The following is a 15,337-nucleotide window of genomic DNA, read 5'->3' as shown; positions in this document are numbered from 1 at the left end:
AGCCAGGATGGTCTCGAACTCCTGACCTCGTGATCTGCCCGTCTCGGCCTCCCAAAGTGCTGGGATTACAGGCTTGAGCCACCGTGCCCGGCCTAGCTCCTGCTTCTTGACAGATTTCTCTATTCAGAAGTGACCCAGAAGCTCATCTGGTTCAGTCCCCAGTTTCCAGGTTTAAGGGGCAGGTGGGACTGAGACCAGTGAGCCTGCCCGGAGGTTTAGGTGGGAATCTTTTGTTTTTTTTTTTTTCATCTTTCTGATCCTGTTTATGAAATCAGTGTTTTTATTACACTTGCCCATTGTCACAGAGAATCTGTGGATAGAGGGAAACCGAGAGAGATGTGGATCGAGGGAAACTGAGGCAGAAAGCAATCTTTGTCTAAGCAGAAACAGGGCTATAACCCTATCATCTGAAGTCCTTCCTTCTGCCTCTGACTCTGAATAATACAGAACCCGGGTACCCCGTAGCTTGGCTAGCATCCTTGTTCAGGGTTATCAGAGACCAATTTGGGCTGAGGGCTAGGAGAAGATCCTGGCATCTCATAGTGGCCCCCAACCCTCTCCAAGTGTTATTTCTCTAAATTCTCCATATTGAGGTGGGGGCGGGGGATGGGGAGGCCCCAGGGCCCCAGCCAAGCCCTCCTGACACCTAGAGACATGCCCCAGAGCTGAAAGGTGATCACCAGGCTGGCTGGGTGAGGTCCCACACATGATTCCAAGCTCCTGGGCAGTTTCTGGTTCCCTGCAGTCTCTTGTGGGGGACTCTAAAAATGCAGCTCACCCAGATGGTGGCCCTACTCCCCTTTGGGGGGCAGCCTTGTCCTGGTGGTGGAAGGCCCAGGAGGCTGCGCCGAGCCACCCCATCCTCTCCCTGGCAGGCAGGCTGCGTGGCTGGTTAGCAGCTTGTCGCTGGTGTGGATGGAGTTAAACCTTTTCGGGGACTATTTACTCCTGATCCTAAGTGACAGCTTGGGGAGGGAGAGTCACGTGGCCCTGAAATCCCCAGGGGAGCCGATGGAGCATGCCCACAGCTGCCTGTGCCTGGGAAAGATGCTGGATCCTGCAGTCACCACAACAGCATCCTCTCCCTGCGCCAGGGACCTGCCAGCCGGAGAGATGACTGATTAGATCAGATTAGATCCGGAGCCCCGCGCTGCAGAAGGGGGCCCCAGGGGCGGGGGAGGAGGACCCCAGCTGGCCTGAGCTGGGGGGAGGGGTGCCTTGGGGCTCACAGAGGTAGAGCTTTCCAGCGCGGGGATCACACCTCAGAAGCCGGTGAGTCTGTTTTCATGCATCACATAGATGAGATGGGAGGAGGAAGGCTGGGCTTTGGTCAGGGCTGGCAGCTGCCTGTCTGTCGCGTGAGCCTGGGCTGCTTGCACTGCGGTGCACTGGCTTCCCCATCCCTCATCCTTGGCAGCCTTACTTGGGGATCATGGATGCTGAGAATGCTAATTATAACCCTCCCTGTGCCCCCACCCCCACCTCCAGAGTCCCTGTCAGGGCTGATGCTGTTTAAATTGATTACATTTGAATTGCATCTCCTGGATGAGGGCAGCGTTGGGGCTGGCAGCTTCCTAGGTTCCAGCAGGGTTCCCCAAGCAGGCTAGCACAGAGAGGCCAGCCCACCCTCTCTTTAATCCTGCCAACAGGAAGGAGAGATGGAGGGGGTCCAGGGTCAGGCTCAGGTCAGCCCCAGGGGCTCACCTTCCTCAGGGTGGGGAGGGGTCAGGGTGTGTATCATTCTTACGGGTCAGAGGTTGGGTCGATGAATGACAGAGGCTCTTGGATTCCAATTTCTAGGAGGCATCTGAGCTCTGGGGGTCTCAGATTTAGTGAGCAGCTCCTGAAGGAGCTGGAGCCTGGTATGTGGTGGAGGGGGGCAGGGAATGAGGGGATGACGTTTATAATGATGGGACCGGGCTGCAGCCAGCTGAGAGCCTCGAGGTATTGTGTGAGGAGTCTAGGGAAAGGAGGACAGTTGGGGAACTGGCCAGAGAAGGGTAAGGAGGGCTACAGTGGAAGGGGAGGGAAGTGGGGCGAGACAGGAAAGTGGTGGGGGCGGGGGAGAAGAAGGGAGAAGAAGGGAGAAGAGGCTCCTGGGAAATGCTCTTTGAGACAACATGCCAGCCAGGGCAGGGAAGGGGGCTGTGGAGCCTGGGAGAGCAGAGATGGAGAACCGGGATAGAGGGAGAGCCATCCCTGGGGCACAGGAGTGGGGAGGGAGAGCTGCAGGAGGGTGGAAGTTGGTGGGGAGGAGGCTGGAGCTCAGAGCTGGTGTCAGAGGAGGTTGCAGACTTCAGGGATTGGAGGCTCTTCCCAAAGCCCTGTAAACCCTTTACCCCCAATCTGACCACTTGAGTGGTGCACTCTGCTGAGGGTCTCGTGCATGGTGGAGCAGGGTCCTTGCTGGCAGGTATCTGCCTGAGCCCGCTGTCTGGACAGGTGCGGGGCCACTGTGGGCACCTGCCCTACAAATATCCCAAATCCTGTCTTCCAGGCCACCCTGGAGGAGTATGAAACTGCGGAGGGCTCCTGTGGCTAGGACAGTTCAGTCACCAGGTTTCACCCCCGAGCAGCTGCATTTTAGCTTCAGCAGGACAGGAGCGGACCCTGCTGGTGGGTGGAGGGGAGGTGGGAGCGGCTAGGCTCGGGCCTGTCTCCAGGTTGGGGTGGCAGCAGGGGCGGAGGGCTCCTCGCCTGGCACTGCCACTGGGCTTTCCTTACGGAAACAAGAGGGTTTCTGTGTCTCCACACAAGGGCGCAGAGTGCTGAGCCACAGATATGAATTATTAAAAGTCCTTGGTTTTCCAATCAGTGGCGAGGTGATAAATATGTTAGCACTGGTGTGTAATTAATCCTGGCGGGCTGCTGCACAGAGGCTGCAGACAACGGGGGTCCCCCCCCTTTTTTTTTTGCTGGACTAGGCTTCTTTTCCTTCTTCCTAGGAAGGTGATGGTGCAGGACGCATTACACAGGTAATTACTTTGAATGTGTCTGCCTGGATTATTGAGTTGGATTATTCCTGCTTGTAAATGAAATAATTACTGATCCCCCAGTCAGTGAGGGAGGCAGCCACCTTGGCTCCTGGGCTGACATCAAAGCCCCCACTTTGCCCAGGCCCAGCCTGCAGGCTTGGGCTCACAGAGTGAGCTCTCTTGGTCCAGGGGACTGGCCTAGGCCAGAGCGAAGAAGCCGCAACAGCAGATGGGAGCATGGTGTCAACTGGGGCTGAACAGGCTGCGATTCTGTTCTCTGAGCCAATTGCCTCATCGTCTTCCTCACAGCCTGTTGTGAATTTGCTGAGGTCATTGGCACTGGTCTTGGCGCACCCATGGGCCCCCCCAGAGGAAGGTTGGAGCTGGGCCTCACAGGAGAGCTGCAGGATTTGCACTCCCCTGAGCTCTGGGGTGAGGCAAAGGGGCTCTGGAAGCCAGGGCTTAATGAGGGGACTTTAGCAGGCCAGTCTCCAACCGCTTAAAGCACATTCAGAGAGGAAAAAACGACTGTATTTTGGGAGACATTTAGAGTAAGTGGGAGCAGAAGGAACAGAAGTTGAGGGTGGGCTGAGTGGAAGCCTTCTCTCGGCTATCTCTCTGTTCAGGGGGCTCCTGCTCAGCACCCACAGCCTTCAGACGCCCCTCAGAGACTATCTAGTCCAGACTCCCTCCACATCCAGATGAGCCTTCCTCAGCCTCCCTGACAGAAGCAGCAGCCTCACTTGGATAATTTCAGTGACAGGGAGCTCATTACCTCACAAGGCAGCTTCCTCTGTGGTTGGAACATTCTTCTATGTTGAATCAAAATCTGCCGACTTCTAAGTTCCACCCTCTGGTTCTGATTCTTTGAAGCTGTGCAGAACAAGTCACCTCTCTCTTTTACATGGTGATAAAAATAGTTTTCTTTTGATTAAAATAGTATATAATAGTCAGTGTGTGGATGTGCTGTATTTTACATGATCATTTCTGTACTGGACATTTAAGTTGTTACCTTATTTTCCTTTTACAGATAGCACAGGAGGAACATTTTTGTTCGTAAGGCTCTTTCTGTGATTTGGGTGACTTAGGATAAATTCCAAGGCATAGAATTAATATGATGAAGGGTATACATTAAAAGAATTATTATTCTGTGAGTATAAAAGTAATACATTGTCATTTAGAAATGTAGGAAAACCTAAAGAAAAGTTAAGAATTACCCATAGATTTGATATATAATTTTAATTTTGGTATATTTGTACTTTTATGAATTCACGCATGAATATATGTCTAGATTTATCATCACAATATGTATATATATCATTAAAATCTTGGCCCAGATGTGTATTATTGTCAGTTAAATGGAAAGCATTTTTTCATATTATTAAATATTATTTTACAGCATTATTATTATTATTACTAGAGACAGGGCCTTGTTCTGTTGTCCAGGCTAGAGTGCTATGGTGCAGTCTCTGCTCACTGCAGTCTCAACCTCTTGGGCTTAAGCGATCCTCCTACCTCAGCCTCCCAAGTGGCTGGGTCTACAGGTGCATGTCACCATACCTGGCTAATTTTATGTATTTTTGGTAGAGACAGGGTTTCTCCATGTTGGCCAGGCTGGTCTTGAACTCCTGGGCTCAAGTGATCCACCCACATCTGCCTCCCAAAGTGCTGGGATTACAGGCGTGAACCACCACCTCTGGCCTTTACAACATCATTTTAAAGTGGCTGCCTCATATTCATCACATATCTTTTCAATTTATTTGTTGATTTAACCCCTATGTTAAACTAGGTATTTCCAATTTTCTACTTTTATAAACAAGGCTACAATGAACATATAAGTATTTGAATCTTCACACTTATCAATAATTTTTTCCCTTAGGTTGCATTTCTAGAAGTGAAATTGCTACGTTATTAAAATATTTTGCCAAATTCCTTGTTCAAAAGCACTAATTTACATTCCCAGCAGCTGTGTCTGAGAATGGATTTTTGTGCCATGAGCATCAACATTGAGTATTACAATCTTTTTCATGGTTTTCATGTATTGTTTCAATCCATTTGTTTGATTGGGAGCGAGACATACAATTTTTAAAAAGAGACTTATCAAATGTGACATTGTCCGTATTAATAGCAATGCAATATATAATATGTCCATATAATAAACATATTTGTGTGTTTGAGTCTTTGGCTTTTCTTAAAAGGCTGTGTGTGCAGAGTCATTAAGATCACAGTTGGCCGGGCACAGTGGCTCACGCCTGTAATCCCAGCACTTTGGGAGGCTGAAGGGGGTGGATCACTTGAAGCCAGGAGTTTGAGACTAGCTTGGTCAACATGGTGAAATGCTGTCTCTACTAAAAATACAAAAATTAGCTAGGTGTGGTGGTGGGTTCCTGTAATCCCACCTACTTGGGAGGCTGAGGCAAGAGAATCGATTGAACCTGGGAGCGGAGGTTGCAGTGAGCTGAGATCGTGCCACTGTACTCCAGCCTGGGTGGCAGAGCAAAACTCTGTCTCAAAACAAACAAACAAACAAACAAACAAACAAACAAACAAAACATAGTTACGGGGTCAAACTCAGGTTGAATCTGGAATCTACCATTTACCAGTAATATGATACTAACAGTGGCTTTACTGCTCTGTGCCTCAGTTTCTCCATTTGTAAAATGAAGATAATGCTTCTTGTGAAGATAAATGAGGTTACATATGCAAAGCACATAGAATCCTGCTGAGCAGAATAAGTGACAAATGTGTTTGTTATTATTACCTTGTTGATTTGCATGAGAAACATAGATATCTGAAGATAGATATCATCATCTATCTCCCTCCAAGCCCTCCCAAGTCTCCTTGTTCAAGGCTAAGTGCCCCTGTTCCTCCAAAGACCCTCAAGTTCTTTCTTGAGCTTTCCTGGGGCTCCCACATGAACTGTGGCCTCACTGGCACAGAATGTGGTGAGGTGGCCACACACATGCCCAGGGCAGCCACTTCCTCCAGGAGAATCCCCTGGAATGGTACAATTGCTGGGGGCTTCCTCTGGCAGGTGCATGGATGAAGGGAGTTGGGCCTCTAGTGTCTCCTGGCTTATAGGAGCTGGAGCTGGTACTCCTGTAGCCCCTGTCCATGCCCCTGCATGGCCATGTGCACATCCTGTCTTGGATTTCTTCCTTGTCAAATCTACCCAGCATTTCTCATTCCCATGAGACCTCTTTGCACTTTCAAAAGTAGCACAAGCTGATCTGGTAAACTAATTATGATCCATGTGTTAGCTCCTGCTGTGGTCGTGGAGAGAAGGCTCATCTGGAATTTGAAGACATGGGTTCAAATCCTGGCCCAAGTAGTAGCCATATGATTTGCAGAAGTTACTTAATCCTTCTGAGCTTTCACTTCTTAGCCTGAGAACTGGAGTTTGTATCACTACCACCTACCTAGCTGATACCTAGGTGAGTAATATACATGGAAGTGCTTTGTAAACTGAGAATAACCACACAAATGTCAGTTACTGAACATCATGTTTCAGAAGGCAAGGCTTTAACTCAAAGACCAGACAGGTGCTGAGGTGGATTGGTGGGAAATGTGTTTAGGGGTAGCTGGTATTCAGGGATACTGTCAATTCCTCCCAGGTCACCCACTTAGTCTCTGTAGAGGATTGATCCTTAATGCGTGAATTCAGGAAATAGAGCTGGAGGTGCCAGTGCTGATCTGATAAACATGCATCAGTGCTGAGGCTTCAGGGTAGCTGGTCCACACTGGTTTCAGCTATGACTTCCTCCGGTTAGTTGGAGCTCCACTTCTGCAGTGAGACAGCCTAGGGCCCTCCTTAAGGAGGAGGTGAGGTCCCTCCTTAGCTCTGACGTCATCGTGTCCACCCAGTCTGGCTCATCATGACTTGAGAAGAACAGGCATCTATAATTGCAGGTGCCAATTTGCTTTTAATTAGCCAAATGCTTGCAATTAGCCTCTTAAATTCTACCTAGCCTCAGGTGATGCGGTCATTGTTCTGGTTTTGCTTGGTTCCTGGGATCACATGAGCAGCAATGGGCTATCCAGGGACTGGATCCAGGCTATCCAGTAATCCTGCTAACGTCACTTGAAACCGGGGCTGTCTCACTGGGGAATTGAAGGGGATGGGAGCAGGGAAGAAAAACCTGCTTTGGTCGGGTGGTGCGGGTGGGAGTGTGGTGATAGAGGCGTAGTGCTGAGAACTGTTCGAATGACAAGTGAGGTCTAGAACCCAGGTTTCCTCCTCCTAACCCAATGCTCTTCCCCTTCTGAGCCTCAGTATCTTCATCTCTAAAATGGGAATAATAATTCCCGCCCTGCCCTCATCACCAAGGATCAAATGAGTTAGTGTAGGAAGTAGGTATGAATATGAAGCAATGTGACCTGAAAGTCCACGATCACATCAAATGTGAAAGCTCTTTAAAGTTCTCCATATGCTCCCGGTGGTCCTGGCCACTGCTTCTTGGACTCTGACCTTCTCAATCACTTCTCTACTGTCCAGTAATTCCTGACTCCATTGTCATCTAATCCTGCCAACTCTCCCCCCAACTATGAGTGATTAGAGGGCAGTATTTAGCACACAGTAGGTGCTCAACAAATGTTGGTTGGATATATGAAGCTTTGGATGGGAGGGTTAGGCCCAAGGAGCGGGCACAGAGAAACACTCATGAGAAAGCCTTGGATGGGGGCAGTGGTGGGGAATTTATTCCCTATTCTCCTCAGTCTTGCCTCTCACTCCTCTGTACTTTTTCAAGGCAAGAGATGGCCTGATTTGTCTTATTTGTATCTGTGATGTTTCACACAGAGCCAGGCACAAAATGGTTAGTAACTGCTTTTTGATTGGCTGAGTAAATGAGACAGGGTGATGTGGTAGAGACAGCATGGAATTAAGTGGTGAGTAGAACTTGGGAACCTGGTCCTACCATTTTCTTTGGGTACATACTTACTGCATGTTCTTTATGTACCAGGCAGGTACTAGGTTGCAAAAATGATTTTTATTTTGATTTATTTATTTTTGACATGGGGTCTCACTCTGTCTCCCAGGCTGGAATGCAGTGGCACAATCATAGTTCACTGTAGTCTCGACCTCCTAGGCTCATGCAGTCCTCCCACCTCAGCCTCCTGAGTAGCTGGGACCACAGGCGTGCACCACCACACCTGGCTAATTATTTTATTTTTCATACAGACTGAGTCTCACTTTGTTGCCCAGGCTGGTCTTAAACTCCTGGGCTCAAGTGATCCTCCTGCCTCGGCCTCCCAAAGTATTGGGACTACAGGCATGAGCCACTGTGCCCGGTCAGAAATAAAGTTTTAAACTCACAGTCTTGTAAGGGAGCAGATGAGTGAACAAACGACCATGCCGTATATGATAGAGACATATGCTACACATGTTGGAGGCCAAAAAAGAAAAGGATAGGCTCTCCTAGGGGGTTCCCCGAGGCAGGAACCTTAAGCCGGGTCTCAGCTTGGGAAAATTACTTAACTTCTCTGGGTCTCTGTTTCCTAAGCTATCCTGTTAGGAGACTGAAGTCTTCTCAGAGGTGAGGATGAAATGAAATAAAATAATATGAAGAAAATGTCTGGCATTGGATAGTCCTTTTTTTTCTTTCTTTCTTTCTTTCTTGCTCTATGGCCCAGGCTAGAGTGCAGTGGTGCAATCTTGGCTCACTGCAAGCTCTGTCTCCTGGGTTCAAGCAATTCTCCTGCTTCAGCCTCCTGAGTAGCTGGGATTACAAGGCACGTGCCACCATGCCAGGCTAATTTTTGTATTTTTAGTAGAGATGGGGTTTCACCATGTTGGCCAGGCTGGTCTCGAACTCCTGGCCTCAAGTGATCTGCCTGCCTTGGCCTTGGAAGTGCTGGGATTACAGGTGTGAGCCACCACACCCGGCCTAAATATTTTTTTTTTTCTTTTTTTTGAGACGGAGTCTCGCTCTGTCACCCAGGCTGGAGTGCAGTAGCGAGATCTCGGCTCACTGCAACCTCCGCCTCCCAGGTTCAAGCGATTCTCCTGCCTCAGCCTCCTGAGTAGCTGGAATTACAGATGTGCACCACCACGCCTGCTGATTTTTGTATTTTTAGCAGAGATGAGTTTTCACCATGTCAGGCATGATGAAACTTAATAACTTAATAAAAGTTCAAAATGTCACCTTGAAACCAGGACGGGGATTGGTTGGTGGGGGGAGCTTGGGGAGGGCAGGAGCTGAAGGAACTCTGAAGGAATTCTGGCCCCTACACAGCCTCACCCTCTCTTTGCTGGTTAGTACCCATTCAGCCTTGAGTAAGTCCCTCACCTTCTGTAAGTCTCAGGCTCTATCTGTGAAGTGAGGATAATACGCTTGTTGTGTGGCTCAGTTGAGAAATTTCACACAAGACACCTACAACATGCTAGGCACATAGTAAGTACTAGAAAATATTAGCTCTTCCTTATGATTTTTGCCAACATATTTCACAGAGAGACCACATCTGCATGCTGACACACGTGTGTTGCATGTGTGTGGACTCCCAGATATGCTCAGGAAGGGCGGAGGGTGAGAGGGCCTGGGGTTAGGCTGAGTGACAGCTGGCTGCTGCTCAGTCTGAGAAGCCTTCCTGGAGATGAGGTGACTGGAACTCTGTAGAGAAGGTGGGAGGGGTCAGGTTCAGCTTGGGTGATGCAACTGGGGAGGACGGCTTGTGGTTCATGCCCAAGTTGGGGGAGCCTGCTTCATGGGAAACATGTCAAAGGGAAAGGTGGCCCCTGACAGCAGGAACTTAGTTATCTCAGGCACGTAGGCCACCTTCCCCCCACACCCCACTCCCCCTGCCAGTCCTGCCAGCAGCATCCCAGCTGCTCGGTAGCCCGGCTGGTCCCCTGACCTTCCTAAGCAAGGCAGCCTGGCGGCCATGCTGGGTTGCCGTGGTAACTGGCGGCCTCCCAGCTGGGTTGCCCGGGTAACCGGTTAGCTGGCGTTCGGAGAGGAGGGTGGTGAGCTGGGGGAAGTCAGCCTCAAAAGAGGCAGAGAAGGACAAGGGCTGGACAAGGAGGAAGACAGATCCCAGATGCCCCCAGCACAACCCTCTCCTCTCTCCCTCATGGGACTGGGAAAGCCAGAAAAAGGCAGGTAGGAAAGAATGTTGTGCTGTTTCCGATCCTTTGTGTGTATGTTTTGCAGTGTGAATCATCTTGGCCCTCATGGGACGTTTAGGGGATTTGACAAGGCGGCTCAGGAGCTAACCCTGGCAGTGATAAAACCAGGGGCCATCCAAACCAGTACGTCACTCCTGGTCCTTCCCCCACCCCCCATCTCCCAGACAACTTTACCTCTTTGAGCTTTGGTTTCCTCATCTGTAAAATGGAGGGGACTTGGACCTCCAGGGCCTATGTTTGGGGGCTGTGCCTGGTACTGTCAGCAGTGGGTTTCCTTCCTCTCCTTCCATAGTGATTTTTGATTCGGTGGCTGCTTTCCAGCCTGTGAACAGCTTGTACCAGAGGCCACCCCTGCTCTGAGCCCAGCCTTGCAGAGGGGATGGTGGTGGCATGGCTAGAATTCTTGAGAAATTAGAGACATGGCTCTTACCTCAAGGAGTTTACTAGCTCACTCTGCTGAGGGCAGATAGCAAGTTACACAGGTGGAAACATCTGCAAGAGCAAGAAAGGGTTTTTTTTTTGTTTTTTTTTTTGTTTTTTTTTGAGACATGGTCTCACTCTGTCAGCCATACTGGAGTGTCCTGGTGAGATCATAGCTCATTGCAGCCTCGACCTCCCTTGCTCAAGCCATCCTCCCACCTCGGGCTCCCAAGGAGCTGGGACTACAGGTGCTCGCCACTGTACCCAGCTGATTTTTGTATTTTTTGGTAGAGATCGTTTTGCCATGTTGCCCAGGCTGGTCTTGAACTTCTGGGCTCAAGTGATCCGTCTGCCTCAGTTTACCAAAGTGCTGGGATTATAGACATGAACAACTGTGCCTGTTCAAAATGTTTTAAAAGGAAGACATCGAAATTTTTGACTGCAACCAGTAGAAACACATTCCAGGAGTACATGTGTGTTACGCTTACTGTAAGTGGTGCATGTCATATTGCAGTCTTGTCTGGCCTATACATATTTATTTTTAAAGATTGTCTTCACTCTTCAACTTGCTTTCACACTGACAGATGAGTCACTTCTTTCAGTTTGAGAAATACTGAGAGAGCATGCACACTAAGGCTCTTCAGGTATGTATAGGCCCTCCCACTGCTCTCACCTTCCAGGTACTGTCATCTGGGGGATCCTCGCCACTCTGATCTATGAGGTCGCCAAGACTCAGAAGTCTCATGACTTGCCCAGGGCCAGAGGCAGCAAGTCCCAGAGCTAACGCTCGAGCTGGGTCTCTGTTGCTCAGGTCCACAGCCCACGCCTACACCTGCTGAATCTGCTGCCCAGTTTTATTCCTGCTGTGAGGAGAACTCAAGGAATCTGTTTTTTTTTGAGATGGAATTCTGCTTTGTTGCCCAGGCTGGAGTGCAGTGGCACGATCTCAGCTCACTGCAACCTCTGGCTCCTGGGTTCAAGTGATTCTCCTGCCTCAGCCTCCCAAGTAGCTGGGATTACAGGCACACACCACCACGCCTGGCTAATTTTTTTGTACTTTTAGTAGAGACGAGGTTTCGCCATATTGGCCAGGCTGGTCTCGAACTCCTGACCTCAGATGATCCGCCTGCCTTGGCCTCCCAAAGTGCCGGGATTATAGGCATGAGCCACCGCATCTGGCCAAGAACTCAAGGATTCTTATAGGGAGAGAAACAGAGATCTTAAGATCCAAACGGTTCCCAGGTGTCTGTCCTGGCCCCCTTAAAACTGAGGGCCTGGAGCCAGGCCTAGAACTCAGGCTCCTCTTGTCTGCTGTCTTAGGGACTGCAGAGGCGGGGACTGAGGAGAGCTGCGAAAAGAGAAGGCCAAGCTTGAAGCAGTCTGGGTGTTCCCTCTGGGTCTGAGGGGAGTCAGCCGGGGAGCATGGGTGAGGCTAGCTGCGAGGCTGAAGCTAACCCCTCCTGACAAGCTGTTCTGGCTGCCAAGCGACTGGACCTCACTGTGAGGGCAGACTTGGTGTCAGGGGCCCAGGCCATGCCTAGGGGCCTCAGGCTTCTGGGAGGTTTTTTGACAGGAAAGCCTTAAATCAGTCCCCAGAGAAGCCCGTTTCTCATTGTCTGTCTCCCATCTGACAATGGAGATGACAGCAGGATGCCTGCCAAGTGTGGCCTTGAGCACAGGCTAAGGTCAGCGCGGTGGGGGAGGCCGCAGGGGGGTTTGGCACCAGGTGGCTGAGGTTGGGAGTGGCTGGAGCGAGAGGGGCGTGAGTGGCTGTGGAATACCCAGGTCGAATGCTGACCCTATAAATATTTATTGTGATAAAATAAAGATAGGGCCTGGAATGAGAAGCAGGAGCGAATGAAGGAATCCACACTGCTCGGTTCCATTCTCAGCTGTGCTGTGTGAATTTAGCCTGTGTGTCCGTCTCTCAGGACTGGGTTGGTTTTTGTGGGGTTTAGTAGCTGATACCGTTCCTGCCCTTCCCACATGGACTTTGCCTTTTGCAAACAGGAGAACGGGCGAGGCATTTATGGCTGGGAGACATTTCCTTGCTGTTTGGGCGTACTCTCTTTTCAGCTTCAAGCTGCCCGACCTGCCCTGTGTTGAAGGGAGGGCTGAGGGGTGACTGATGGCTGAATTAGGGCCCGTGGCTTGGGGAGGAGGTTGCAGAGCGTCAAGAAGCTTCAGCTGTAGCTGTGTCCTTGTCTCTGTAGGCTTCTTGTTAATTTACTCAGCACCCACTGCTTTAAGCAGCATTTCCAACTGTAAAAATGAGAGCAGCCAGAAGGTATCTTGTCCAGGCTCTTGATTTGGCATTTCCGGCTCTTGGTGCCTCTGTAACACGTGGTGTTACAGGCCAGGGTAGTGGGTGTGTGCGACTAGGAATTCCGCTGAAATTCAGGTGGGATGTACGTTTCTAGCTCCAGCTGGGTGAGTAGAGGCTGGGGAGATGGTGGGTTTCTGATAAGGAGAATCGGTACTTCAGGATGGTACCAGCCGGCAAGAAGAGCATGCCCAGTGCTTCAAGAAGAACTGATTTACACTGTGAAGTTGGATGAATATCTTTCTCATGGGAACCCCTAATCTCTGCATCCATATACTCTGCCATCTACCTACTCAATATGCTCTATTCCCCCAGCTTGTCCAGGGTGACCTTTGATTGCCTTGGAAGAGTCTATTTCTGAGATGATGGGCCACTTACCCATGGCTACATTGGGAAGTGAGGGAGGAATCAGAATTAGAATTTATGGATGTTTCTGTGTTTCCTGCTGAGCCATCTTCTTGCCCATCATGTGACCCAACTGTGAGTGTGGGTGTGTATTAGCCAGTAAGAGCAATGGAGGTGAGGGATGTGGTTATTTATTTGACTCCAGTTTGTCATGGCTCCCCCTGTGGTCATGGCTCATTTGTGGTGGCTCAGAGCTGCCCAAATGGCCACCCCTCCCCAGGTGCCCAGACCCCCTGTTCTGAAAGAGGCAGGTGGCAGATGCTGCCTCCTCTAGGGGGCAGTGAGAGTGAGAGTGTTTGCTGCTCTCATGTTCCCATGCATACAGAGAGGGCCGGTCAGCGGCTCTAGGTATAATCAAGGGGGCCTTCAGACAGTGCAGAAATCTAGTCACAAAGCAGCTGAGGCAGGGCTTAGAGGCAGAGCTAGGGTGGAGGGAGAATCAGAGACCACACCCAGTACCAGTAGTCTTCCTTGCTCCCTGCTGCCCACTTGCGATTGAGGAGGGGGCTATCCAATGGGGCAGCAGCTCCTCTAGAAATCTTAGCTTCCCTTATGCAGAACAGGCCTTCTCTCAATCCAGAAACCAAGTGTCCTCACTTAAAGCCAGCTTAACCATCTGGTGGTGGCTAGCAGGGTGAACTTCACTCATTCTCTTCTTTTCCCTGTACTCCTCTCCACACCTTTCTGCTACCTTTCTGCTCTTCCTTGCTACCCCTGTAACAGGGTCACTTTTCTTAGTGTTTTCAGATGTGAGCATGGAGAGCAACTGGGAAGTTAGGTGAGCTGATTTTCTCCAGGGCCTCTGGTCTCTTACCATTAAGGTCAAGTGACTCAGCAGAGAAAGGAGGGTTTGCTCCAGTAACTTTGTTGGGGGGAGCCTGCTCCGGGATCGGGGGAAGCAGAACAGAGTGTGGGGGAAGATGGGACAGGAGGAGTCGTTGGTGCCCCTGCTGTTCTTTTCAGGGAAATGCTAGAGTGCCCCCTCCTCCACCAGCTCTCTAGTACTTGTGCTGTGGGTGAGGCTGAGCCCAGGTCACAGTGCACGTGGGCGCTGAGGGAGTGTAATGGGGAGATCCTGTGACATCTGCCTCATGGTGGCATCCAGACCTGAGGGGAGCGGGAAGAAGAGAACCTGAGACCTCTGGAAAGAGGCACAGCAGAGATGGGGAGTGTGGGGAGGGTTCTCAGTGGAAAGAAACCTCAAAGGGAGTGGGGCCAAGGGGCTGAGCAAGGACGCCTGGGCTGGCAGACATAGGGGATCAGGCACCCTCTGATGGGCTGTGTGTGGTCAAGCTGTCCTGGCCTCCTTGTTAGGAAAGTCCGGCAGGGAGTGGGTAGAGTGGTAAGCATGGAGACGGAGAGCGTCTAGACCTCGGGAAGGAAGGACTTTCTTGTATCAAAATAGAAAGCATCCCAATCGGGCCCAGTGTCTTCCAGATTTGGTGTTGTCAGAATCAAGGCCAAAGTCATCAACACTTACACTTATTAAGTTATATTTTTTAAAGTGTCCTTTAATTGACTGAATCAGCTGGTTGGAAATAGAAGTTGTTCTGAAATATTCCATCCGCATGTCTTTCTCACTGATAAATGTGTATCTCCCCACAGCAATTAACATAATGTCTTGAAAGAGTTGGTGCTCGGTAAGTCGCCTTCCTCACCTTCTCCAGGCGTTGTGCTTGGGGAGGGGGTGACATACAAGGTATGAGGTGCGGGAACTCTGGTTATGACGGAACTCTCACACCCACATCTTTTCCTGGGCTAGATTTCAGCTTGTTTCTCTACCTTCTGGCTCAGAGCCAGGATCCCTGCTTCCCAGTCACTGGCTGAAGGACTGGCAGGATGGGGTTGGATCACATCTTGTCTGTCCTCTGCTTTCCTCCTTGGAGATGTTGCTTTGTCACTCACTTCTGGGGCACCCTGATAATATGGATGAGGAACTTGTCTGAAGTACAATTTGGGTTAGGAAACACTGAACCTCTTTACTTTTTATAATTGACTTCTTTCTTTCTTTCTTTCTTTTCTTTCTTTCTTTCTTTCTTTCTTTCTTTCTTTCTTTCTTTCTTTCTTTCTTTCTTTCTTTCTTTCTTTCTT

General features: G+C 50.0%; 1 protein-coding gene across 2 annotated transcripts in view; it reads left to right on the top strand.

Annotated features, from left to right (window-relative positions):
* PLEKHA6 (pleckstrin homology domain containing, family A member 6) overlaps positions 1-15,337 on the top strand; it is a 157,710-nt gene that overhangs the window by 17,523 nt on the left and 124,850 nt on the right. The window contains exon 1 of one of the 2 annotated variants that reach the window (XM_011931832.1): positions 1,037-1,272. The exons of the other annotated variant lie outside the window; for it this stretch is intronic. The gene's annotated coding sequence lies outside the window, so the exon portion shown is untranslated. Of the gene's footprint in view, positions 1-1,036; positions 1,273-15,337 lie in introns of those variants that run through there. 2 annotated transcript variants of the gene reach the window in all.

Source organism: Colobus angolensis, unplaced genomic scaffold, assembly GCF_000951035.1.
Source record: "Colobus angolensis palliatus isolate OR3802 unplaced genomic scaffold, Cang.pa_1.0 Scaffold91, whole genome shotgun sequence".
NCBI classification, from domain to species: Eukaryota; Metazoa; Chordata; class Mammalia; order Primates; family Cercopithecidae; genus Colobus; species Colobus angolensis.
This window is presented reverse-complemented; position numbering and strand designations above follow the sequence as displayed.